This window comes from Rana temporaria, chromosome 8 (genome assembly GCF_905171775.1).
Source record: "Rana temporaria chromosome 8, aRanTem1.1, whole genome shotgun sequence".
Classification (NCBI taxonomy): Eukaryota; Metazoa; Chordata; class Amphibia; order Anura; family Ranidae; genus Rana; species Rana temporaria.
This window is the reverse complement of record NC_053496.1, coordinates 52068933-52095166: the sequence shown is the minus strand read 5'-3', so window position 1 is coordinate 52095166 and position 26234 is coordinate 52068933. Positions and strand designations below refer to the sequence as shown.

The 26234-nt window shown below is 42.0% G+C and overlaps 1 long non-coding RNA gene across 1 annotated transcript; it reads left to right on the top strand.

Moving 5' to 3' along the window:
* The first annotated feature begins 13640 nt into the window (after positions 1-13640).
* LOC120946938 lies at positions 13641-25764 on the top strand. Its single transcript, XR_005750802.1, has 4 exons — positions 13641-14246; positions 23465-23598; positions 25166-25370; positions 25489-25764. It is a non-coding gene; the product is annotated as an uncharacterized LOC120946938 (long non-coding RNA).
* Positions 25765-26234: the final 470 nt, after the last annotated feature.

Here is a 26234-nt window from a genome sequence, read left to right as displayed (position 1 = left end):
AGAACGGTCTGATGGACCGTTTTCATCAGACCAAACCGATCGTGTGTAGGCCCCATCGGTTATTTATCCATCGGTTAAAAAATTTGAAACTTGTTTTAAAATGAACTCATGGATAGCTAACGATCGTTTGTAGGCACGTCCATCGGTTAAAAATCCACGCATGCTCAGACTAAATTAGGGGATGGGAGCGCTCGTTCTGGTAAAACTAGCGTTCGTTATGGAGATAGCACATTCATCGCGCTGTAACAGACAGAAAAGCGTGAATCGTCTTTTACTAACACGAAATCAGCTAAAGCAACCCCAAGGGTGGCGCCATTGGATTTGAAATTCCCCTTTATAGTGCCATCGTACGTGGTTTATGTGACCGCGTTCTGACACAATCGTTTTTTTAACCGATGGTGTGTAGGCACGACTGACCATCAGTCAGCTTCATCGGTTAACTGATGGAAAAATCCATCAGACCGTTCTCATCGGATTGACCGATCGTGTGTACAGGGCATTAGTGATCAGTCACATATGCGTGCATGGTGTGACCGTTTCACACACTCTGTAGCTATAGCTTTTGCCCTACTAGAAACCGCAAGGTCCCATGAACCGTCCTGTTATAATAACGGAATAAACCTAGGGAGGCACAGTTTCACTTTCTTAAATCTTTTAGTTGCTTTACCTTGAGAGAAACAGCAGTGATTAGACATGATTTTCGAACCTGTCCAATCAGGTTAACCCCAAAGTACTGGCTATGGGACAAGTCTGTGAATGTCCCTAAGTGGCCCAGCCAGAGCCCAGACTTGACCCCGATTGAACATCTCTGGAGAGATCTGAAAATGGCTGTGCACCGACGCTCCCCATCCAACCTGATGGAGCTTGAGAGGTCCTGCAAAGAAGAATGGGAGAAACTGCCCAAGATTTGTCAAGCTTATAGCATCATACTCAAAAATACTTTAGCCTGTAATTGGTGCCAAAGGTGCTTCAACAAAGTATTGAGCAAAGGCTGTGAATACTTATTATGTACATGGGATTTTTTTCGATTTTTATTTTAAATACATTTTCAAAGATTTCAAACAAACTTCTTTCACATTGGCATTATGGGGTATTGTTTGTAGAATTTAGAGGGAAATAATGAGTTTAATACATTTTGGAATAGGGCTGTAACAAAATGTGGAAAAAGTGAAGCACTGTCAATACTTTCCGGATGCACTGCACATACAGTAAATAGCCACTTACCGACTGCCTGACTGGGAAAATCCACCATTTGTTTGACATGAAATACCGGGGTTATGGCTGCAGCTAGATTAAGTATTTTCTTGTCCCTCAGGCACTGGACTTTCAGATAAAGGTGATACCCGCAGCGGATTTGCCACAGGATCACTTTTAGAAGTGGCGGGAGAGGTACGCCCCCCCACCACTTCCCCGTGGTTTTTGTCTCATGCTATCCATTGATGAGCCCGGGAATCCATTTGGCACCGGTGGTGGCTTGCCATAGCAATAAGTGATGGCAAGATCTCATCTCTATGCCCTTGGAGGACTGGAACGACACCCGTCACTTCCGGTTCTCAGGACATGCAAACATGGCTTTTTTTTTTTCTTTCTTAAAGCAAAAGATAAAACTTTTTTTTTAATCTTTTGCTTTTAAAGTTAGAAGAGAGATTTGGGGTCTTATGGACCCCAGATCTCTCCATAAAGAGGACCTGTCATGCTGTATTGCTATCACAATGGATGTTTACAGTGGGTTGCTGCACAGATGTCTATGGAAATCGCACACCGAAGGCGCCAAAAGTAATACAGAAACTATTTTTGGGAATCGGTGGGTCGCACCAGTTCGGATGGTGCCATTGTCGGCAATAGCCGCAGATTTGTGAATGCGATTTTTGCATGTCAAATCGCATGCCAAATCATTCCAATGTGATCCTAGGCTTATGTACACACGATAATTTTTCGGGTTATAAAAAACATTGTTTTTCAGGTTCTAGAAAAAACAACGTTTTTTTCAACTTGATCATTAAAACGGTCTTGCCTACACACGATCGTGAAAAAAAAAAATGCTCTAGCAAAACGCGGTGACGTACAACACGTACGACGGCACTATAAAGGGGAAGTTCCATTCGGATGACACCACCCTTTGGGCTGCTTTAGCTGATTTCATGTTAGTAAAAGATGATTCACGCTTTTCTGTCTGTTACATTACGTCTGTTCCATTACGAACAGTGGGCTGGATTCAGGTAGATTTGCGCTTTTTTTTTTACGGAGGCGCAGGGCAACGTTTTTGCCCTGTGCCCCCGCAAATTTACTGCGCTGCCCTTGATTCACGGAGCAGTAGCTCCGTAAATTGCATGGGCGCGCTGGCAAAATGCCCGGCGTAAGCGCGCGCAATTTAAATGATCCCGTAGGGGGCGGGAATCATTTAAATTAGGCGCGTTCCCGCGCCGATCGTAGAGCGCATGCTCCGTCTGGAAACTTTCCAGACGTGCATTGCGGCAAATGACGTCGCAAGGACGTCATTTGCTTCAAAGTGAACGTGAATGGCGTCCAGCGCCATTCACGAATGACTTACGCAAACTACGTAAATTTGAAATGGGGCAGCCTTACGCGAAAAAACGCCGTACGGAAACTACGTAAACTGCGTATGCAGGGCTCGCGTAACATTGTGAATCGGCGTTAGTATGCAATTTGCAAACTATACGCTGAGCGCAACGGAAACGCCACCTAGCGGCCATCGCAAGAATGCAGCCTAAGATATGCGGGCATAAGAGCCTCATGCCGCGCATATCTTAGGCTGCAGTCGGCGTAACGAGGTTCCTGAATCAGGAGCATTCGTTACGCCGTGGCAAGTAAGCAATTGCGCTGTGTAACTATGGTTACACAGGCGCATCTGCTTCTTGAATCCGGGCCAGTAGTTTTACCAGAACGAACGCTCTTGTCTCATAACTTGCTTCTGAGCATGCGTGGATTTTTCACGTCGTTAAAGCCCACACACGACCATTTTTTACAACCCGAAGAACGACAGTGAATGTGACATTTCCAAAACTTTCACTGCAGGTCATCAATCACTGTCATTTAAAACACATGAACCAGGAAGATTCATTGGCAGTGGTATGGTACATTTACAGCTTTTTAAATATACCCGATAGTTTACTTGCTTTTTAAACCAAAAAATGCACTCATAGCATGACTTGGATGTGTCCGCTATCAAAATGTAAAACATTAATTTTATTCCTTTAATTCTCTTTATTCCTTTTTTTTATTACACAAATAACATCCAAGAAATCACTGGCATAGATAGCGTGTTTCAAGACTAGTAACAGATTTCCTATCTAGAAGTAAAAGTCCCACTTGAAACTAATGTTTTCTATAGCGGCTGTTGGCCCAAGGCAAGTTGAATGTGCAGAGATCAATTTGTTGTGTCCTCCCAAAGCCTTTATTGTTTATCAGTCTTTTCTGAAACAAGTACAATGTAGGATATAGTTTGTGTTTAGTAAATAACCATTTTGTCTACAGAACTGATGGCCAAATCTTCAAAAAAGCTGCCTAACTTAACTTTCAGCAGTTAGGTTACACAGGCGTTAAATTTCTACCTAAGTGCCCGATCCACAAAGCACTTACCTAGAAATTACACGCCGTGTAACCTAAGTGCCTCCGTCGCAAGGCGGTCGTCTGCTCGAGGGGGCGATTCCTATTCAAATGAGGCGCGCTCCCGCGCCGGACGTTCGGCGCATGCGTGTGGCGTCATTTTTCCCGACGTGCATCGCGCGAACGTACTTTACTCCGGGCTTTGTGGATCGCGACGGGACAATAAAGTTGCGTCGGGTAAAAAAAAATATACGCGCCGGGAAAAAAAATTCGAAATTTTAAAAAAAACGCGGCGATCGAAAAAAAGGTTTGTTTTTACAAGGTCTAAACAGTTTAGGCCTTGTAAAAGCATCCCTAGTTTTACGTATGCAAAACGTAACTTACGCAGAAAACACAAAGCTAAAAAGCTTTGTGGATCTGCTTAAGTAATCATTTGCATACGCAAAGCGGCATTTCGACTCGAAATGCCCCCAGCGGCGGATGCGGTACTGCATCCTAAGATCCGACAGTGTAATGCCCCGTACACACCATCACTTTATGTGATGAAAAAAAACGACACTTTCTGTGAAGTAAAAAATGACGTTTTTGAAACTTCAATTTTCTAAGACGAAGTTGCCTACACACCATCGTTTTCTCACAATGATCTTGCAAAGTGATGTTACGTTCCACCACGTTTTACCATTGAAGCTTGCTTCTGGGCATGCGTGGATGAAAAAACGTCTTAGAAAACGACGTTTTTTGCTACACACGGTCAATTTCTGTGAAGTAAAAAGTGCACTTTTGAAAAACGACACATAAAATTGAAGCATGCTTTTTTTTTCTGTCGTTTTTTACAAGACATAAAACGACGTTTTCCCCCACACACGGTCAATTAAAGTGACGTTTTTAAAAACGTCATTTTTTTTCATCACATAAAGTGATGGTGTGTACGCGGCATTAGTCTATTACAGATGTCGGATCTTCTGACTATCTTTGGAAAAATCCTTCTGAGGATCGTTTCCAAAGATAGCCACAGGGATACGCAGGCTGAACAGCAGTTCCGCCTGCGTATCTCCTTTGAAGATTTGGCCCTGAGCTTTTTATAATGAAGCACAAGAGAAAATTTGAAGCATTAATAGAGTCAAAACTGAGTAAGGAAAAGTTAAAACAACTAAAACAGACCAGCATTGATCTGAGCGCTCACGCCTCCATCTCTCTGGGAGTAGTAATGCCTCATATCTGCGGTAATGATAGGCTCAGACGTGTTTGGGTCGCACCCGCCAGGAAGCCATCACTGCACACTGCCAATCATAGGCAGCGTGTGTATGCGGGAAATGCCTTACTGCCTATGATTGGTGGTGTGCAGTGACGACTTCCTGGCGGGTATGATCTGAACATGCCTGAGCCCATCACTCGTCTGCGGACAACACTGAGCCTTATGTGTAATATGCTGTATCTTTGCTTAATACTGTCCAATTTTGATACGTTTACTGCAGCTTTTGTGATTGTTTGAATACATGTATTAGTGATTCCATATATTAAACATAAATGAATGTAATATATAATAAACTAAAGAGTCATTAAAGTGCATATATAATAAAGTCCATAAAATTAATATTGAATGGATGATGAATATTCTGACTATTCATCATCCATTCAATATTAATTTTATGGATTTTATTATATATGCACTTTAATGACTCTTTAGTTTATTATATATTACATTAATTTATGTTTAATATATTGAGTTATGCAGTTTACATCTTTTCAGATGTTTAATTTAGCGCTGCCTACATTTTTATGTGTGTCATATTTTCTGTTTAACCACTTAACCCCCGGACCATATTGCTGGTTCAAAGACCAGAGCACTTTTTGCGATTCGGCACTGCGTCACTTTAACTGACAATTGCGCGGTCGTGCGACGTGGCTCCCAAACAAAATTGGCGTCCTTTTTTCCCCACAAATAGAGATTTATTTTGGTTGTATTTGATCACCTCTGCGGTTTTTAGTTTTTGCGCTATAAACAAAAATAGAGCGACAATTTTGAAAAAAAATTATATTTTTTACTTTTTGCTATAATAAATATCCCCCAAAAATATATAAAAAAACATATTTTTTCCTCAGTTTAGGCCGATACGTATTCTTCTACATATTTTTCCTATAAAAAATCCGCAATAAGCGTTTATTGATTGGTTTGCGCAAAAGTTATAGCGTTTACAAAATAGGGAGTATTTTTATTTTTATTATTATTTTTTTTTTTTTACTAGTAATGGCGGTGATCATCGATTTTTATCGGTACTGTGACATTATGGCGGACACATCGGACACTTTTGACACATTTTTGGGACCATTGGCATTTTTATAGCGATCAGTGCTATAAAAATGCATTGATTACTATAAAAATGCCACTGGCAGGGAAGGGGTTAACACTAGGGGGCGAGGAAGGGGTTAAGTATGTTCCCTGGGTGTGTTCTAACTGAAGGGGGGTGGACTGACTGAGGGAAATGGCAAATCGCTGTTCATACATTGTATGAACAGACGATAGGTAATTTCCCCCCTGACAGGACCGGGATCTGTGTGTTTACACACACAGCTCCCGGTCCTCGCTCTGTAACAAGCGATCGCGGGTGCCTGGCGGCGATCGCGCCCCCCGGGCAAGCACGCGGGAGTCAGGGGTGAGCGCGCCCCTATTGGCTGCTCGGCGAGATGACGTAGATCTATGTGATCTCGCCCAGCAGAGCTGACCTGCCGCTGTAAAACTGCGGCGACTGGTCTGCAAGTGGTTAAAGATAATAATTGGTGACCACTGAGTTTCTTCACTCCGGGTTGTCCAATGCTTCTTTTTTTAACCCCCCGGGTGCTTTGGCACCACCATTAAGAGTTTTTAGGGATGTTATACTTAGAGATTTAGATCTTTTAGAGATTACAAAGGCTAGGAATAATAAGGTGTTGCAAGAGGGCCTGGACTCTCTGTGCAACAACAAGGATCTTGTTGTAAGGCTCGCTGACAAGGGGGTTAGGATTGTAATCTTAGGGATGATTTATATGGCGGAAATGTATAGGATTGTGGGTGATTGCAATACTTATACGCCACTCCCCTCCGATCCTAAAAATAAATATCAGAGGGATTTAGCGAGAATGGTGGGTAGGGGCCTCAAAACTGGTATTCTAAACAAGGAGAGTTTGTTTTTGGTGCCTAAAGCACTACGGACACCAACTATCTATTACCTGCCAAAGATTCATAAAAATCCTATCTCCCCCCCAGGACGACCAATTGTTAGTGGCATTGATTCTTTCACATCCCGGGTGGGCAGATATATTGATTTTTATTTGCAACTTTTGGTTCGGAAAATGCCCTAATTTATTAAAGATTCACGACACGTCATAAAATTGGTTTCTGTGGCGTCCTTGAAACCAGGTATGTGGTTGGTGACCACAGACGTCACCTCTTTATATACTATAATTTCGCATGACTTTTGAATCAGTTAGAGGTTTTCTGGATCGAGATTCTGGACTTCCTCATTGCCAGGTGTCCTTTAAAATAGAATTATTAGAATATTCTGCCACCCACAACTACATTTTTTTGTCAGGATAAAGGAGTTGCAATGGGGGCTAAGTATGCCCCCAGCTTGGCAAATCTTTTTATGACCAAGTGGGAAGGGGATGTCATCTATGCCGGACCCCTAAAACCCTAAAACCAGATACAAGTCCAAAGGAGAAAGGAGATTTGCTGTCCAAGGCCCTCTCATTTGGAACGCTTTGCCAACCTCCATTCGGTTGGAGGAGAACCACGTGGCCTTGAGGAGATAGATCAAAACCCATCTCTTCTGAGGTCAAAGGAGAAATGGTCAAACAAGCGCCCAGAGGCGATTTGGTTTGCATGTGTAGCGCTATATACGTTTTTCACTCACTCACTCAGACCCCAACTGGTCCTGTGGGCAAGGTACATCCTCCTCCTCTGGGATGGTGACCACCCGAAATTGCAAGAATTAATTTCATCCTTGAATGACAGCCATAGGGGTATACACTTGAGCTATGAGATGAGCCAATCAGAGATTAGCTTCCTAGATCTGAGGATCTCTGTCAAGGGAGAGAGATTGACTTTCTTTAAATCTACAGACAGGAATTCTTATATTCCTGTCAATAGTTGTCACTATGGCCCCTGGCTAAATCAGTTCCTACGAGCCAATACATGAGCATAGTGTAATACAGTCTGAATGATTTAATTATAAAAAAGTATTGCACTTACATTTGGTATGTTTAAAAGTTGCATTTATAATCAAAATCCGTCCCGCAAACAAAAGCCCTCCTAGTACACAGCGCAGGGATGTCAGTACGTACCCTCCACCAGACGCTTTTTGTCATACGTGACATTGTCAATGGGGAATGTCTCACCACCATATATAGGAAACCAAACCTCGTTCTGAGTCACAAGTGTTTGGCCATAAGCACCATATTGAATATGGGCAAACCTTCCCTATCGCTGAAGAACGGCCCACTTAACAAATTGTTCGAAAAATTTTGAACATTAATGTTGAAGGTACATTTATAAAAAAAACAATAGGACAACCTATACAGCTCCACCTAAAGTTGGTTATATAACGCTCATTAGGAGCAACGATAACTCATAATAACCCCTAACGGACCATATTAGACCTGTCCTCGGGAGCAGTGATCTCTGTCATGTCACTGGTAGCCCATCCCCCCACAGTTAGAATCACTCCCTAGGACAAACTTAACCCCTTTATCGCCCCCTAGTGTTTAACCTCTTCCCTGCCAGTGTCATTTACACAGTAATCAGTGCATTTTTATAGCACTGATCGCTGTATAAATAACAATGGTCCCAAAATAGTGTCAAAAGTGTCCGATGTGTCCGCCATAATGTCACAGTCACTCTAAAAATTGCAGATCGCCACAATTACTAATAAAAAAATAAATTTTAAAAATGCCATAAATCGATGCCCTATTGTAGACGCTATAAATTTTGCGTGAACGAATCAATATACATTTATTGCATTTTTTTTTACCAAAAATATGTAGAAGAATACATATCGGCCTAAACCGAGGAAAAAATTAGCTTTTTTATATCTTTTGGGGATATTTATTATAGCAAAAAGTAAAAAAAATGCTATTTTTTTGTTTATAGCGCAAAAAATAAAAACCGCAGAGATGATCAAATACCACCAAAAGAAAGCTCCATTTGTGGGAAAAAAAGGACGTAAATTTTGTTTGGGTGCAATGTCGCATGACCGCGCAATTGTCAGTAAAAACGACGCAGTGCTCTGGTCAGGAAGGGGGTAAATTCTTCTACGGCTGAAGTGGTTAAAGAAAAGGGCACCAGTAACTATTGAGATGACAAGGTAAGGCAGTGGGGTAGTATAATAGTAATATAATAGTATAGTAATAATAGGAATGGGGTATAACATAGTACTGTATATAGAGCACATCAATGTGTAGCCTTGTTCTAGATATGAGATAGATAAGACAATGGGGTACCATAACAATAGGGAAGGAGGTAGAATATAGTACTGGACATAGGTCAAATAACCAGAGGCCGCGCTCTAATTAGGCGGTCGCCTAAGGCCTCGCATTCACAGGGGCCTCGCGGCCACCTAATTTGCCTGTGATCAATACTAATGTCGGCGCCATCATAATAGGGATTGAGGTAGAACTGTACATAGATTACATCAACATGAAAGCTTGTCCTAGATACGAGATTCCGTCAGGAAGGTCTGACTTTCAGTACATCTGTCCTTCCAAAGCTCTACCTATACATGTACAATCAGCGATAGACTGGCCATAGGGACTACAGGGAGTTTCCCGGTGGGCCGATGGCTCAGTGGGCCGTTTTTTAAAACAGAGATGCTGCTTGGAGTACTTTTTCTAACGCTCTGGCAGCACCCCAGTGTGCAAGCACTCAGGCTTTCACACTGGGACTGCAGTTCACACTTTACAGGCACTATTTTAGCCCAAAAGTGCCTAAAAAACGCCTCGGTGTAAAAAAGGGTCCTACACTCACCCCCTCTCTTTTACACTTACTCTCTTTTTCTACACTCACCCCCCTCTCTCACCCACCCCATCTCACCCCCTTTCCCTCAACCCTCCCTCCCTCTCTCTCTCTCTCATTCCCCTCTCTCTCACCCTCTCATGATATACAATAATGGATGTAGGGGCCTTTTGGTGGGCGTGATTTTTCGGGGGGGGGCAGCATTTTATTGAATTAAAGTGGGCCAGTCTGGATGAAGTCCAGGGCCAAATTTTTGTCCCATTCCAGCCCTGTGTACAATCACACACTGAGCAGACATCCTAGGCATCAGACATATCTTAGCAAACTTCTAGTGAGACGGATGGAGCTGGGAAGCTTTTTTTAATGAATCTGCATTTACTTTGAGAGATTGTAAAATTTCATTTAATCATATTTTTTTACAGGATGGTCAAAACACATTTGGAAAGCCAGATTGGTTCCACTGCTGACACCACTCCACTCTACTGCTCCCTCAAGATAGAAATAGTAACGCTGTTCTGGTTTACGTTTATGTGAATGGAAAGCTTTCTATTGGTTAAGCTCTTCCAATATGGAGAAGGAAACAAATATATACTAGGAAATCTGCCTCTAGAAATGCTGATCTGCTCATGCTGACCGCACCGTGCAGTAGTAGACATAGGCATACTATACAATTAAATTCAAATATAAAAATAAATATATATATGAATGTTCTTTTGAAACAAATTGGATGAATAGAAACATGTACCAAACAAACGGACAATAATACATAACCAGAATATCCAATTTGTACATACCATATATGGATGTCTCTTACTGTGGCACCCTCTAGTGGGAACCACCTCCACTACATCCCCACATATAAGTGAGTGACAGTATACTGTATAGTGTATAGGAAAAAGAACCCTCTTAATTGGTAGACACTATGTGAGGAAAAACCTAGGTGAAAAATGGACAAATGGGCGAGATGTATAGTGGTATAAAAACTATAAAATATGGAAACTGAAAAACTAAGAACGATGATCACTGTGGGAATAGATAAACCCAAATGAAGTATATAGTATGAAATGGGTATAATAGCCAATATACAAAAAAATTGTATCAACAAGATGTATAAATATATGAGGATCACTCCATATTTGGTATATCCAATCACAGTGAGTATATTCTGCAGAATGCAATGGAAATCAATAATCTGCAATAAAACATTTAAGATCAATATCTGTATTTAATCCCAAAGGTTGTAAAGACTGAAGCCTAGAAAATACATTGGGCCAGATCCACAAACGAGATACGACGGCGTATCTACTGATACGCCGTCGTATCTCTGTTTCTAACTATGCGACTGATTCATAGAATCAGTTACACATAGATATCCCTAAGATCCGACAGGTGTAATTGAATTACACTGTCGGATCTTAAGGATGCAATTCTAGGCCGGCCGCTAGGTGGCGAGGCCATTGCGGCCGGCGTAGAATATGCAAATGAAGATTTACAGCGATCCCCGAACGGACCGTCAATTTAAATCTACGTAGTTTCCGTCGGGTTACGCCGCGTAAAACTAGGGCTGAGCCCTAGTTCTCCTAAGCCATGTTAAGTATGGCCGTCGTTCCCGCGTCGAAATTTAAACATCAACGTCATTTGCGTAAGACGTCCGTGAATGGCGCTGGACGCCATTTACGTTACCGTCTACGCAAATGACGTCGGTGCGACGTCAGTTAGCGCAATACACGTCGGGTAATTTACCCAACGGAGCATGCGCAGTACGTCCGGCGCGGGAGCGCGCCTAATTTAAATGGGACTCGCCCCATTCTATTTGGTCCGCCTTGCGCCGGACAGATTTAAATTACACCGCTGCAAATTTCCAGGTAAGTGCTTTGTGGATCGGGCACTAACTTGGACAATTTGCGGCAGTGTAACTTAAATGGGAAAAGTTAAGTTACGCCCGATATTTGTGGATCTGGCCCATTGGGCCTGATCCACAAAAGGGATACGCCGTCGTATCCCTGTTTCTATCTATGGAACTGATCCACAGAATCAGTTTCTCATAGATAGGCAGAAGATCCGACATGTGTAAGGGACTTACACTGTCGGATCTTAGGATGCAGTACCGCAGCCGCCGCTGGGGGCATTTCTCGTGGAAATCCAGCGTTGGGTATGCAAATTTGCACTTACGGAGATCCACAAAGCTTTTACGCTTCGTTTTTTCTCCGTAAGTATTAGTTTGCCGTCGCAAAATTAGGGCTGCTTTTACAAGGTGTAAAGTTAGTACACCTTGTAAAAGTATACCCTTCTATCCCGCGTCGCTGTCATTTTTTTCTTTCCCGCCGCAACTCTATTTTTTTTTTACGCCCATCGCGATTCTCAAAACCTGGCGCAACGTAAAACTGCGCAAAGCACGTCGGGAAAATAACGTCGGAAGCATGCGCAGTACGTCCGGCGCGGGAGCTCGCGTAATTTAAATGGGACCCGCCCCATTAGATTAGGAACGCCTTGCTTTTTGGATTTAAGTTACACCGCTCAAAATTTCTAGGTAAGTGCTTTGTGGATCGGGCACTTAGGTAGAGATTTTGCGGCGGTGTAACTTAAACGGGAAAAATTAAGTTACGCTGGGTTTTTGTGGATCAGGCCCATTGTGTCTCCATTTGGGACACCTCTTTGGTCATATCTGTGTCTCTCCAATGCTGGCGGACTTTATACCCCAAAATCTGGGAAGGGTATCTAACCATTTCAGGGTACCAACCTGAAATGGTTTGATACATTGTGGTGTCTAAAGCCTTTCTTTATATTATCTATGTGTCCACCCATCCTCTTGGCCAATGTTCTGGTGTTCTACCAACATATTGAAAATTACATGGGCACATAAGAAGGTAGGTCATATATCTAGTATCACAGGGGATGACCTGCCTATTATCAAATTCCTCACCTGTGGTAGCAGAAGAAAAACATGTATTTTTCCCTGTTCTATCACAAATGGTATTACATGCTTTGCAACTTTTGCAACTAAAAAAACCTGTGCAATCCAAATAGGTGGACTGTCTCCTATGGGGCCTGATAACATTCTTTGCTAGCATGTTTTGTAACCCTCGTGTCCTCCTATAGATGGACTTTGGTTTGTGTGGGAGGATTTTTCATAAAGTATGGTCTTTCAACAATTTGGGCAGGTATTTTTTAATAGTTTTCGACACTTCTCTATATTGGAGATTAAACCCTGAAATTAATGCAAAAAAATATTAGCAACGCTAGCCCCCATAGCCACCCCTTTTAATTAGGTTATAGAAGTCCCCTGCATGCCAACAATAATTATTGGTCATTCCCATATCCAAATTTTCAATGAGGAATTTTATTTTGGGGGGCTTTGAGGTGTGAGTATTTATGCAATGCCCATAGCTTGGCACCAAGAGCATCCCTTTGTCTGATATTGGTATATAAGGATTCAACGTCTACTGTAGCCAGCAACGTATGATCTCCTACCTCTATGTCCTTGATTCGATTGATGAGTTCTCTGCTATCCTTAGGTATGCTTTACCCTTCATGGATACAGGCTGTAGAAAAATATTGATGTATTCACTCAGTCTAGAATATAAGGAATCAATGCTTCTGACTATGGTCCTCTCATGGGAGTTGTTTTATTTTTGTGAATTTTTGGAACCTTTGGTGTAAGATATTTGGCCTCCTTTTTTTTTTTAGACCCCTTTTGGATCAATTTGTTAGGAGAGGATTTTATTTATTATTCGGATCACCCGGTAGCTTTTTGTAGGTGGATGGGTCCTGTAGTATTCTTTGCATTTCTGCAATGTAATCTTCCTGTGTGAGGATTACTTGCCCCCCACTGTCCACCTAGTAATCCTCACACAGGAAGGATACATTACATTCCACAGTCTCATCGGCACATCAGTGAAGGAGAAAAACAAATTTTATAACACAAACAAAGAAAAACTTTTTTACTTTGTTTAGCAAAAAATAAAAAAACCCAGTGGTGATTAAATGCCACCAAAAGAAAACTCTATTTGTGGGGAAAAAAATATAAAATGTAATTTGGGTACAGCGTTGCATGACCGCGCAATTGTCTTTCAAAATGCGACAGCAGTAAAAGCTGAAAATTGGTCTGGGCAAAAAGGGGGTGAAAGTGCCCTGTATTGAAGTGTACCTCTGTCACTATTTATTTTAGAATATTTCTCTTTTATTCCTGTTCTGATGACAGTTCAAAGTTTGGGATTGCCTAATACTTTCATTCCAAAGGTCAAAGACAGCAATGAAAACTGGACAGTCTTAACCCCTCACTAAAAAAAAGTTTTGGCTTTAGATACACAAAGAATAGCACCAATACAATTTTAATGCAGCAACTAAAGCAGCCGGTGAGTCATTGACATTTTATCATTGGCTGCATTTTGAGAGTTGATTCCTGATTGGTGGATATAGATCACTAGTGGTGCATCTGCACTTTTAAGTCAGTAAAGTTAAGATAAATAGTAGCAAAATAATTTACATAATATTTTTTATTTTACATGCATTCATCTTTCTTGCAATGACCCGCTGAGGAAGTTGTAACAACGCAACGCGTCCGTGGGATAGGAGCCTAAATCGATGTTGCTCGCTGCCGGTCTGAAGAGCCTATCATTCGTTCGTATGATCGTTTCACCGCCTGATTCGATGCCCTGGTTGTATTGTTATGCCTAATGATATTTGGCTAAATGTGAGTAGCCTGATTTTTTATTACTATTACATTTTTCAATGTTCAAGCGGAAGCTTTTAGATGTGTGATCTCTCCTTTTTCATGTCTGGATGGCTGCCAATTGAGAACCTGATTTAACATCTTGCTGCTTGGGCCCGTTTTGTTGGCATACCTGCTTTACTGACCATCTGGTAACACAGTGGTCTAGTGCTGAGGTGAGAGTACCCATCTATCACTGGTGGAGGGATCACTTACTAGCTCTGGTGTGTTTATTTGCACGTGGTGAAGAATCCTCGGAAATAATTGATTGGATTTCCAATCCTATGGACTTTATTTTATTTCACAGTATTTTCACGTATTAATTTAATAATTTATTTATTCCAATTTTTGGTTTGCGCTGCACTATATTTTCTATATATTGTACTCTTTTGGATTTCTGCGATTGTCCTTTTGTGTTCAGCTAGCATACCGGTGAATTCAAACTTAATGTTTTTTCACATATACACAAGAATATTCTGAATCATTAATATTATTTTGAACGATTAATATTAATTTACACTATTTCTTTTTTAAATTCTTTATTTTGTTAACAGCAATCCTAACAACATTATGCACTAATACACAGTCACATGTCAATATTTCAAATTACAGTTTACATCCACTTCTCTGATTATTACATTCTTTACACCTATCCTCTTTACCACTGGTTATCCCTTAATTCTGAACAGCTCAACTATCACTCTATATTATTAGCACAAAAACATTTTACCTCCTGTCCGACTGAGCCCCCCCCATTCTCAGCCACACCCTTCTTATCCTATGCTGTTTAAATATAAATAAAAACAAAAGCAGAGAGAAAAGAAAAGAAAATAAAAAAAAAAAAGGAAAAAAAAACAAAAAGCAAAAAAAACAGAAAAAAAAAAAAAAACACCCTCCCCTCCCCTGAGGTCCGGTCCCCCCTCCCCCCCTTGCACCCCCTTATGGATTCTGTTTCTTATATTCCTCATATGGTGACCATACTTCCTGATATTTCCCTTCCTGTTCTTTTAATATCATAGTCAGGTTTTCCATTTGTTGAATCTCCGTTATTCTCCCTATCCATTGCATTTTTGTTGGAGCTACTGTACTTTTCCAAAGACTCGGGATGCATGCTTTTGCTGCCGTAAGTAAATGTCTCACCAAAGAATTTTTGTATTTTTCATTGGATAACGGGATGTCATGCAAAAGGAACACTGAAGGTTTTTCTACAAGAGCCACATCTGTAATTTTTTTTACTGTTTCAGCCACCATCTTCCAAAAATCTCGCACTCCAGAACACTCCCAAAAAATATGTAAAATGGTACCTTCTGCATTTTGACACCGCCAGCATTGATTAGACACTTGAGGAAACATCTTATTCAATACTGCCGGAGTTCTATACCACCTGGTTAAGATCTTGTACCCTCCCTCCTGATATTTAGTTGCCATCGAGGCTTTATGGGTAAATAGCAGTATTTTCTTTTACTGTAGCTCCGAAAAAGTCATTCCTAGGTCCCTCTCCCATGCTTTTAAAAAAGCCAATTCTTGTGGAGCTCCTAGATCTACCACCATCGCGTACATAGCAGAAAGTAAGTGCCTCAGAGGCTCTCCCTTTAACCACTTCCCGCCCGGCCTATGGCCGATTTACGTCCGGGAAGTGGTTATGAAATCCTGACAGGACGTTCTAGAACGTCCTGCAGGATTTCATGCCGCGCGCGCCCGTGGGGGCGCGCATCGCGGCGATCGGTGATGCGGGGTGTCAGTCTGACACCCTGCATCTCCGATCTCGGTAAAGAGCCTCCGGCGGAGACTCTTTACCACGTGATCAGCCGTGTCCAACCACGGCTGATCACGATGTAAACAGGAAGAGCCGTCGATGGCTCTTCCTCACTCGCGTCTGACAGACGCGAGTAGAGGAGAGCCGATCGGCGGCTCTCCTGACAGGGGGGGTTCGCGCTGATTGTTTATCAGCGCAGCCCCCCCTCGGATCGCCACACTGGACCACCAGGGATGCCCACCCTGGAGCACCAGGGTGGGCAAAAAAAAAAAAATGCCAGAAAAAAAAAAAAAAAAAAAAAAGTCTAAAAAAAATATAAAAAAAAAGCATTAGAAAAAAGATGCCAGTCAGTGCCCACAAATGGGCACTGACTGGCAACCTGTCAAAAACCAGTGTCCATCAGCGCCACCCCAGTGTCCATCAGCGCCACCCCAGTGTCCATCAGCGCCACCCCAGTGTCCATCAGTGCCACCCCACAGTGCCCATCCATGCCCAGTGCCCACCTATCAGTGCCCATCTGTGCCACCCATAAGTATCCATCAGTGCCGCCCATGAGTGCCCATCTGTGCCGCCTATGTGTGCCCATCAGTGCCGCCTATGTGTGCCCATCAGTGCCGCCTATGTGTGCCCATCAGTGCCGCCTATGTGTGCCAATCAGTGCCGCCTATGTGTGCCCATCAGTGCCGCCTATGTGTGCCCATCAGTGCCGCCTATGAGTGCCCATCAGTGTCGCATACCAGCGCCGCCAATCAGTGCCACCTCATCTGTGCCCGTCAGTACTACCTCATCGATGTCCATCAGTGCCATCTCATCGGTGCCCATTAGTGCCGCCATATCAGTGCCCGTAATTGAAAGAGAAAACTTATTTACAAAAAAATTAACAGAAAAAAATTAAAATGTAATTTTTTTTCCAAATTTTCAGCCTTTTTTTAGTTGTTGCGCAAAAAAAAAAAATCGCAGAGGTGATCAAATACCACCAAAAGAAAGCTCTATTTGTGGGGAAAAAAGGACGCCAATTTTGTTTGGGTACAGTGTAGCATGACCGCGCAATTGCCATTCAAAGTGCGACAGTGCTGAAAGCTGAAAATTGGCTTGGGCGGGAAGCTGCGTAAGTACCTGGTATGGAAGTGGTTAAACGTATCTTTTCAAAGTCAGATAACATTCGTAATTCCGCCATATGTTGCGTGGCTACCCGTATATATGCTTTGAGTTGTATTAACCTGAAACTGTCCAAGTTTTCCGAGAACTCATTTTCGATCTCCTCCCGAGTCATTACATAGTTATTCCTTGAAAAATGAACCATCCTACTAATTCCCATCTGCCTTACCTCTTTGAACCGTTGGTCTACCAATCCTGGCTCAAAACTTGGTGTCCCCAAAATTGGGGTCATAGGACTTGGGTGTACCGACATCTTTGTTTTCTTGAATACTTTTTTACTGACCTGGATTGTAGCTCCTATCGTGGGATGTCCCTTCACCTCCTTTGGTATCACCCCCTCCTCTATCCACACTATTCCCTCCAAGGGTATATCAGTTATATTTTGCTCCATCTGTATCCATGGTTTTTCCTTATCCGCTATACACCATTCTACCACTCTCATTAAATGTGCTGCTACATAGTAGCTTTCCGGGTCCGGAAGTCCCACCCCTCCTCTTTCTTTAGGTAGAGTCAACACCGTTCTGCGTACTCTCTGGGTTTTCCCTGCCCAGATAAATCTCACAAACCTAGAACTGATATCTCTCAAAAATCCGGCCGGTAACTTAATGGGTAGAGTCTGGAATAGGTATAACAATCTGGGCATCACATTCATTTTAATGATATTTATTCTTCCAAACCACGTGAATACCTCTTTATCCCACCTTACAAAGTCCAATTTTATTTGCCGGATTAAGGGTGCAAAATTGAGTTCGAAAACTTGGCTCAGCTTGTTTGGTATTTTGGTCCCTAAATAACTAATGTATGAATCCGTCCACCTAAATCCAAAATTCCCCACTAATTGTTGTTTCAGTTTCTCGCTCAGTTCCACACCCATTGCCTCGGACTTGCTATAATTTACTTTAAAATTAGATAGCTCTCCGTATTTACGTAATTCTTGTAGCAATACTGGTAGAGATATTCCTGGCGAAGTTATAAAAAATAGCAAGTCGTCCGCATAGGCCGCTACTTTATGTTCTCTTCCTTTTGTTACCAAACCCCTAACATCTGTATTAGCCCGAATTGTCCTCAACAATGGTTCTACCGTAAGAACAAATATGATAGGGGAGAGTGGACATCCCTGCCGTGTCCCATTACTAATTGAAAAAGGTTTAGACATCAGATCATTTACTTTGACTCTTGCCCTAGGGCATGTATATAAACTCTTAATCCAATTTAACATCCCCTCTCTCAGCCCTATATGTTGCAACACCACTCTCAGGAATGTCCAGTCTACCCTATCAAATGCCTTTTCAGCATCAGATATAATCACTAACGGCTTCTTTTGAACATGCGCTGTATGAATCGCTCCTACTACCCTTTGGGTATTCTCCCTCCCCTCTCTACCAGGAGTAAACCCCACCTGATCTGGGTGTATAATTGCTGGAATATATCCTAATAATCTGTTGGCCAAGATTTTTGTCAGGATCTTAAGGTCAACGTTCAATAGTAAAATTGGCCGATAACTGGCACAATTAGTTGGATCTTTGCCCTCCTTAGGGAGTAGAATTTACACTATTTCAAGGTCTCTTAATTTTTGCGCTGATTGCACCCCTATATTTTCTAAATTGTGGTTGGAACCCCGCTTTAAGGAGCTTACAATCAAGGTCCCTAAATTACATTCATACATACACATACTAGGGCCAATTTAGACTGGAGACAATTAACATACCAGCATGTCTTTGGAGCGTCGGGGGGAAACTGAAGAACCTGGAGGAAACCCATGCAGACACAGGGAGTACATGCAAACGCCAGGCAGGTAGTGCTGTGGTTGGCATTCTAACCATTGACCCTACTGCTGCCAGGTTGAAGTACTAACTACTTAGCATCTTAGCAGTGAGTGTACAGCCTCTGTTATAGTGTTTTTGGATTTTGCTAGCTGGAAAAGGGCAGTGTGTGCATCCCAGGTTTGAACTGGTCTTTATATAACATTTGATGACAGCCTCAGACATGTATGTCTTTTAATGCATGATTGTGTATACCACTGCTAATGAGTGGGTCAGCCAAAACTGACATGGCCACCATCTCCTTCCAGATATTGATGGGAAGGGCTTTGCACTCGAAGGTTGCCGGCCAACTTGTCTATCATGGCATTTATAATCTCCATCCCCTTCCAATAAATAAAATAAGTAGCTAGTGATTAATCCACCTAGCATCCACCTGGGCTGTAACCAATACATCAGTTTTGCATGGTCTTACCCATTAAATAAATGTACCTAGAGTTTGCGTTTGTGGGTGGGGCCACCTCGCCTGTGCATATGTGCAGGGTTCCCCTCCTCTCCTTTCGTGTAATATATTCCCAGGGACAAGATTGCCACATTCATGTGAAAGTCAACATTATGGCAGTAACCTGACTTAGAGCTGAGCCGTACATTGTGTGTTGTAGGTAATGTAATGTTCCTCCGTGAAACGTGCTGTCCCGTGTTACTACACACTCATGCTTGGATGTATGTGGCACTTAGGAGGGACACCGCTGAGGTTATGCTCTCTTCATCAGTCCAGCGTACCTCCTGTCACCTCACTCCCAGTGACAGAATGGCATCCCACTGTGCACCTAGGGTGAACCTTGTGCATGCACTTACCTTCTTTTGCTCTTCTGCACCATGCAGCTAGGTTATGGGTCTTGGTAACGTGGGTTTGAACCTGGTTGCCTTGAAGAATCGACCACTAGGGGGGAAGTCAGTTGACCAACTCCCTCACTCCAGGAGGGCCCTCCGCCTTGCCAGGTACCACGTTTTATGACTGGCTGCTTTGTCCTTTGCACTAGTTACTGGTTACCCATAGCAACTTTTACTGAATTCTTCATTGCAGAACAGATAATGGGCATAACATAGTCCAGACCCTAAACTAACTAACGGAGGTGGATGCCCAGACATAACTTTACAGGTGTTAGTCCATGACTTGCAATCTCCAACAACTGATATTGTCCACTGGAACACTGGCATCTCCTGAGATCACATGCTGGTTCCTGGGCTCCCTATGCATTTGGTGTGTTCTCTCTCTCGCGCTGCCACAGCCCCCTTCGGAACTGGACCTTCCCCCTTTTTATGCATCACACGGGGTGGAAGGCTGGTCCAAAACCAAAAGCCTGTGAACTGTGATCCTGGCAGTTAACCCTTTCCCAACCCTGGGCAAGCCAATTATCTTGCTTGTGCAGAAAACTCAGACAGTAGGCATCCTGCCTACAAGTATGCCTTGCTTGTAGAGCACCTAAAAAATAAAAGCAAAAACCACAATTGGTCTTCTGGTCAAATATCTCTTTCTTGGGCCAGAGCATGTTGCAAACAATATTGGCAAGGGTCTAAGTCTAGCCATACATTATACAATTTTCTTGTACAATTTTCCTTTAGATTTACCAAAACCATAAACACTTTAAATGTGTATGCAATCGGGCAGGCCCTTGCACTACATAGTTGAAGGTAAATCTAAAGAAAATTGTATGGTGTATGCTTAAAGGGGTTGTAAAGGTTAGTTTTTTATTTTCTAAATAGGTTCCTTTAAGCTAGTGCATTGTTGGTTCACTTACCTTCTTCAAGTCAGAATTTCTCACTTCCTGTTCCTCCTCAGTAAGCTGTTCTGGCTGACTAACCCCCAGCCAGAACGACTCGGATGATGGGGGCAAGCTTACTGAAGAGAAACGGGAAGTGAGAAATTCAGACAAAGAAAAAAAACATTTAGAAAGGGAAAACTAAGGAATAGGTAAGTGAACCAACAATGCACTTGCTTAAAGGAACCTATTTAGAAAATGAAAAACAAACCTTTACAACCCCTTTAAGGATTATGTCACATATTGAATCAATTTTACAATCTTTTTGCACTTAAAAATTTAAATCTTCTTCAGCACAAACCTTTCACAAATATGGATTTTTCAAATTGAGCATATGATGAAAAAATCATGAATGGAGGTTAACTTCAGTAAAAACTGAAGGTCAAAACAATCAATAAATCCAAATGTTAATGCAGCTGATGTATGTAAATTTGATTTTTTTTTTAGCTTCTCCACATCTCTCCCACCTCCATATTGGTCCTTTTTTGGGTTAGGCAGCCTCCTGGAACAAAAGTGAGGCATGGAAAGAGCAGGATAAATTTGCCCTTTACTGCAAAAAAAGGAAAAAAAAGAAAGAAAAAAAAGCATTTTGCTTTAGCTGCCTATATACCTGATATAATGGTATTTTGCCACGTGGTTTTCACTAAAGGGCACCTATTTTTATTATAGTGGGGATCGAACGTTTGGGCACCCCAGGTAAAAATTTGTATTAATGTGCATAACGAAGCCAAGGAAAGATGGAAACATCTCCAAAAGGCATCAAATTACAGATTAGACATTCTTATAATATGTCAAAAAAAGTTAGATTTTATTTCCATCATTTACACTTTCAAAATGATAGAAAACAAAAAATGGCGTCTGCAAAAGTTTGGGCACCCTGCAGAGTTAATATCTTGTACTGCCCCCTTTGGCAAGTATCACAGCTTGTAAATGCTTTTTGTAGCCAGCCAAGAGTCTTTCAATTCTTGTTTGAGGTATCTTTGCCCATTCTTCCTTACAAAAGTCTTCCAGTTCTTTGAGATTCCTGGGCTGTCTGTCAATCACTGCTCTTTTAAGGTCTATCCATAGATTTTCAATTATGTTGAGGTCAGGAGATTGTGAAGGCCATGGCAAAACCTTCAGTTTACGCCTCTTGATGTAATCCCCTGTGGATTTTGAGGTATGTTTAGGATCATTATCCATTTGTAGAAGTCATCCTCTTTAACTTCAGCTTTTTCACAGATGGCATCAAGTTACCATCCAAAGTGTGCTGACATTTTATTAAATCCATTTTTCCTTCTACTCGTGAAATGTTCCCTGTGCCACTGGCTGCAATACAACCCCAAAGCATGATTGATCCACCCCCATGCTTAACAGTTGGACAGAGGTTCTTTTCATTAAATTCCGTGCCCTTTCTTCTCCAAACGTACCTTTGCTCATTCCGGCCAAAAAGTTATATTTTAACCTCACCGGTCCACAGAACTTGTTTCCAAAATGCATCAGGCTTGTCTATATGTTCATTGGCAAAGTTCAAACGCCTATTTTTTGTGGTGAGGAAGTAGAAGAGGTTTTCTTCTGATGACTCTTCCATGAAGACCATATTTGTACAAGTATCTCTTTATAGTGGAATAGTGTACCACAACTCCAGTGTCTGCCAGATCTTTCTGGAGAGATCGTGCAGTCAAACGTGGGTTTTGAATTGCTTTTTTCACAATCCTGCGAGCTGTTCTCTCTGATATTTTTCTTGGTCCTCCAGATCTCGCTTTAACTTCCACTGTTCCTGATTACTGCCATTTCTTAATTACATTCCGAACAGAGGATATTGACATCTGAAAACATTTTGCTATCTTCTTATAGCTTTGTGAGCGTCAACTATTTTCAATTTCAGTTTTCTAGATAACTGCTTAGAAGAACCCATGGTATTGATTGTTGGGGCAAGGTCAGATGAGTCTGGGCATTTAAAACCTTTGAGATTGACATCACCTGGTCTTCCCAGACGATGATTGAGAACAATCCATGACACTGGCAGGTCTCAGCTTTGCAAAGGGGGCAGTGCATGCTATAAATTCTGCAGGGTGCCCAAACTTTTGCAGACACCATTTTTTTGATTTCTGTAATTTTGAAGGTGTAAATGATGGAAATAAAATCTAACTTTTTTTGACATATTATAAGAATGTCTAATCTGTAATTTGATGCCTTTTGGAGATTTTTCCTTGGCTTTGTTATGCACATTAATACAAAATTTTACCTGGGGTGCCCAAACTTTCGATCCCCACTGTATATGATCATTTTTTTTTTTTTTTTTTAATAGGATTTTCTCCTTTCTAAAATTCAAGCTATTACATATTTTTGCATGCGTTTTTATTGTAGTTGTGTTTATTTTCTCATGCGTTAGAGATACATAATCCTATAGTGGCCAAAATAATTACTTTGCTTTTTTCTCTCCTCTGTATTGTCTGTTTTCTATCTCTACAACTGAGTCTTGTCACGGACTTCTTCACCACTTCAATGTGTTGTTAATATAATTATCTCTAGAGAATCCCAACATGTAAGCTATTTTAAAAGGATGCTCCTTAAATGGGGGTAATTACAACCAGAAGCTGCAATAAGTGGGAAAGCAATAGATAAGATCAGGTCAGCCAGCGAGCAGAAGTTCACAAGGAGCATCGGGGTAAATCATAGTTCATTGACATATTAGTGCTTGAGCCTTGTCTCCATTTATAGGTTTCAGCTACTGTCTGAATCCCTTGCATACAGCCAAAAGCAGGAAGATAACCCATAGGATCCCATGGGCATTCCTGGATGTATGGCACTCCTGAAGATAAAGATCGTGGACTTTTTGTGCTAACAAATCAGAGGTAAAATTACAATTAACTTTTTCTTTCTAAACAAACCTCAACTTACCCCCCTACCCTTGTCCTGGCAGGGGATTGGGAGGCAGGAAGCCAGCTAAGAAACATATTCAGTAGCTTCTTTCAGCTTAGAAGGAGACACTCTATGAAACAAAGATGTAGTAATTAGGTTTCACTGCTTTCCTTAAAGGTCGTGACCAATTCCTTGAAGGAATTTGAACTTTTTTATTCATGGTCGTCACACTGTAAATCTGAGTGCAGAATGCCAGCTGTAAATCCTTGCTTTCAAATATTTACTCAGTTACACGTGGAACATGTCCTCATTTGTTCCTCACTCATCTCCGGCCAGAGTTTAAAAACCATATTTGGAGCTCTGGATCGGTGCTTATATTTGACCTTTCATTATGGATTCTGAGGCTTGGGCAACACTTGGAATTTGTGTCCCAGTTAAATTCAAACTCCTGTTAGATGTTAAAGACACAATTTAATTGCAGCTTTGTATTCATTAAAAGCGATGTTCACCTTTTGGGAAAAAAATTATAAATGTACATATAGTTTTAGGAAAATATTGCAAATGCAATGTCAGCCTCCTGTAGACATTTACTCCAGCTTTCTTGCTAGAACAGTGGTTCTCAACCTCTCCAGTGCCGTGACCCCTTGATAAAATTTCCCAGGTTGTGGGGACCCCTAACAGTAAAATTATTTTCGTAGCGTGAGTTGTCAGCATCCAAGACAAGACAAGTAATTTGCACCCTTAAACCACGGACATTTAGCGCTCCCTGAGTCTCTTCCACTCGTACAGTATTAAAAGCCCTTAGGGTACATTTTAAGATGTACCACTCTTTCTCTTTGTTCTCCTTCCTTTTCCCTTTATCTCTCTATCCTAATTTCTTGGGGCGGGGGGGGGGGGGGGTATTCCCCATCCCTCTTTTTTGTTCTTTCTCTTATTCTATCTCTCCTTTTTTCTTTGTTCCTCCCCCTCTTTTCCTCTCCCTTCCATGTATTCTCAGTTTTTATTCTTTCCCCTACTCCTTGGTGGGGGGGGGGGGTATGGGATGAGTGGGGAGTTGGAATCAGTGGCAGTGCTGGGGGGGAGTTTTGATCAGCCAACTTAGGTGCTCTGATCAAGGTCATGTGCTGATCCGAGAACTGTAGTGGGGACTTTTAATGGAAACTATAATCACAGATAGTGTTACTCACTGTGCCTCCAGCTTCACTATGTCTCCGACTTTGTATTGTCTCACAGCAGTGACACCTATGCTGAAATCAGGAGATAGGGTCTCCTCCAGCCTCTCCCACTTCACATTCTTCACCAGTCAGCTGACCTCTAGTCTCTGCCCCCCCAGACATGATGTGAACTGAATGGGCAGCTGCGAAGAGGCTGAGTGGGTGGCCACGGGGTCCAGGAAAAGCCCAGCTGGGCGGCAGCGAAAAAGGCTGGGAAAGCAGTGCAGTGCTTCAGGAACAGCCCAGGATTTGGTGATCCCTGGCAAATTGTCATTCGACCCCCAGGGTGAGAACCACTGAGCTAGAGGAAGAACATACATTTATTAATTTTCACATTTTTTTCTAGATCGATGCGGCTTTGTACCCACACCATCTCATCTCCCAAGGGCTGCATTGTGGTCACTTGACCTGGTTTTTGGCTGCTCCCATCGTCCAGTCTGGGTCTATCCCGCCTCAGCTCCAGGCCTGACATTGTGTTGGGGATGCCTTCTCTCACTACCATGGGGCCCCCCATTCATGCATGACCTGATAAACCATTCTCGTACAGAACTGTGAGTACTAGACCATATATACTATATTGAGGGAGGCTTACATTCCCCTCTTTTTCTCTCCTTGGTTTGAGAGATACATACAAATAATTTGTTATATGATTTTTTTCTGTACTTCCAGTGTAGTCCCGCATCCATACTTCTGTGAGTGAACACATTTCAGGAAACGTGTAGAGTATACAATATTGGGATGCCAAGACAGTTCAGCTCATACTTCAAATATTCAACAATCTAATATGTGTATATGATCATGCTATGTCAGTTTATTTGTACATTTGGTAAATGTGTAGTTATTTATTACCGTCTTATTGTATATGTTTGTATTTACATTTGTAAACCATGTCATGCAGCTCCAGACCCAAGGAGCTGCATTAGACAGAATAAAGGTTTTATTATATATATGCATTGTATATACTGTTTTTTTTCCAGCAGTAGCACACCTCATTCAAAGTCCCACTTATTACTAGCAGGGAGGAGGTTAACATCAGGGACAATCGAAGGGTTAAGTGTGCTCCAAGGGAATGCTTTCTAACTGTGTGGGGGATGGACTGACTGGAGGAAGAGAGAGATCAATGTTTGTGAATAGCAGGAAGACAAGATCTCTCTCTTCCTCTCTGACAAAATGCCATTCTGCCTCTCCTGTTAACGTTTGTGGGCGGTCGGTGGCTAGCACGGCTCCCAGACCCACTGATTGGCTCCTGCTGAGTCCAATCACAGTGGAAGAAGGGCTTCAGTGGTGCATGCGCACGCCCCAGAACCTATACGAGGAATCACATACAGGTTTTTTTTTTGAGAAAAGTAAGGGAGGTTTATAACCCCTGTCAGTTTATTTTTTGCCCTCTGTGTCCAATTGGGGAAATTTACCTT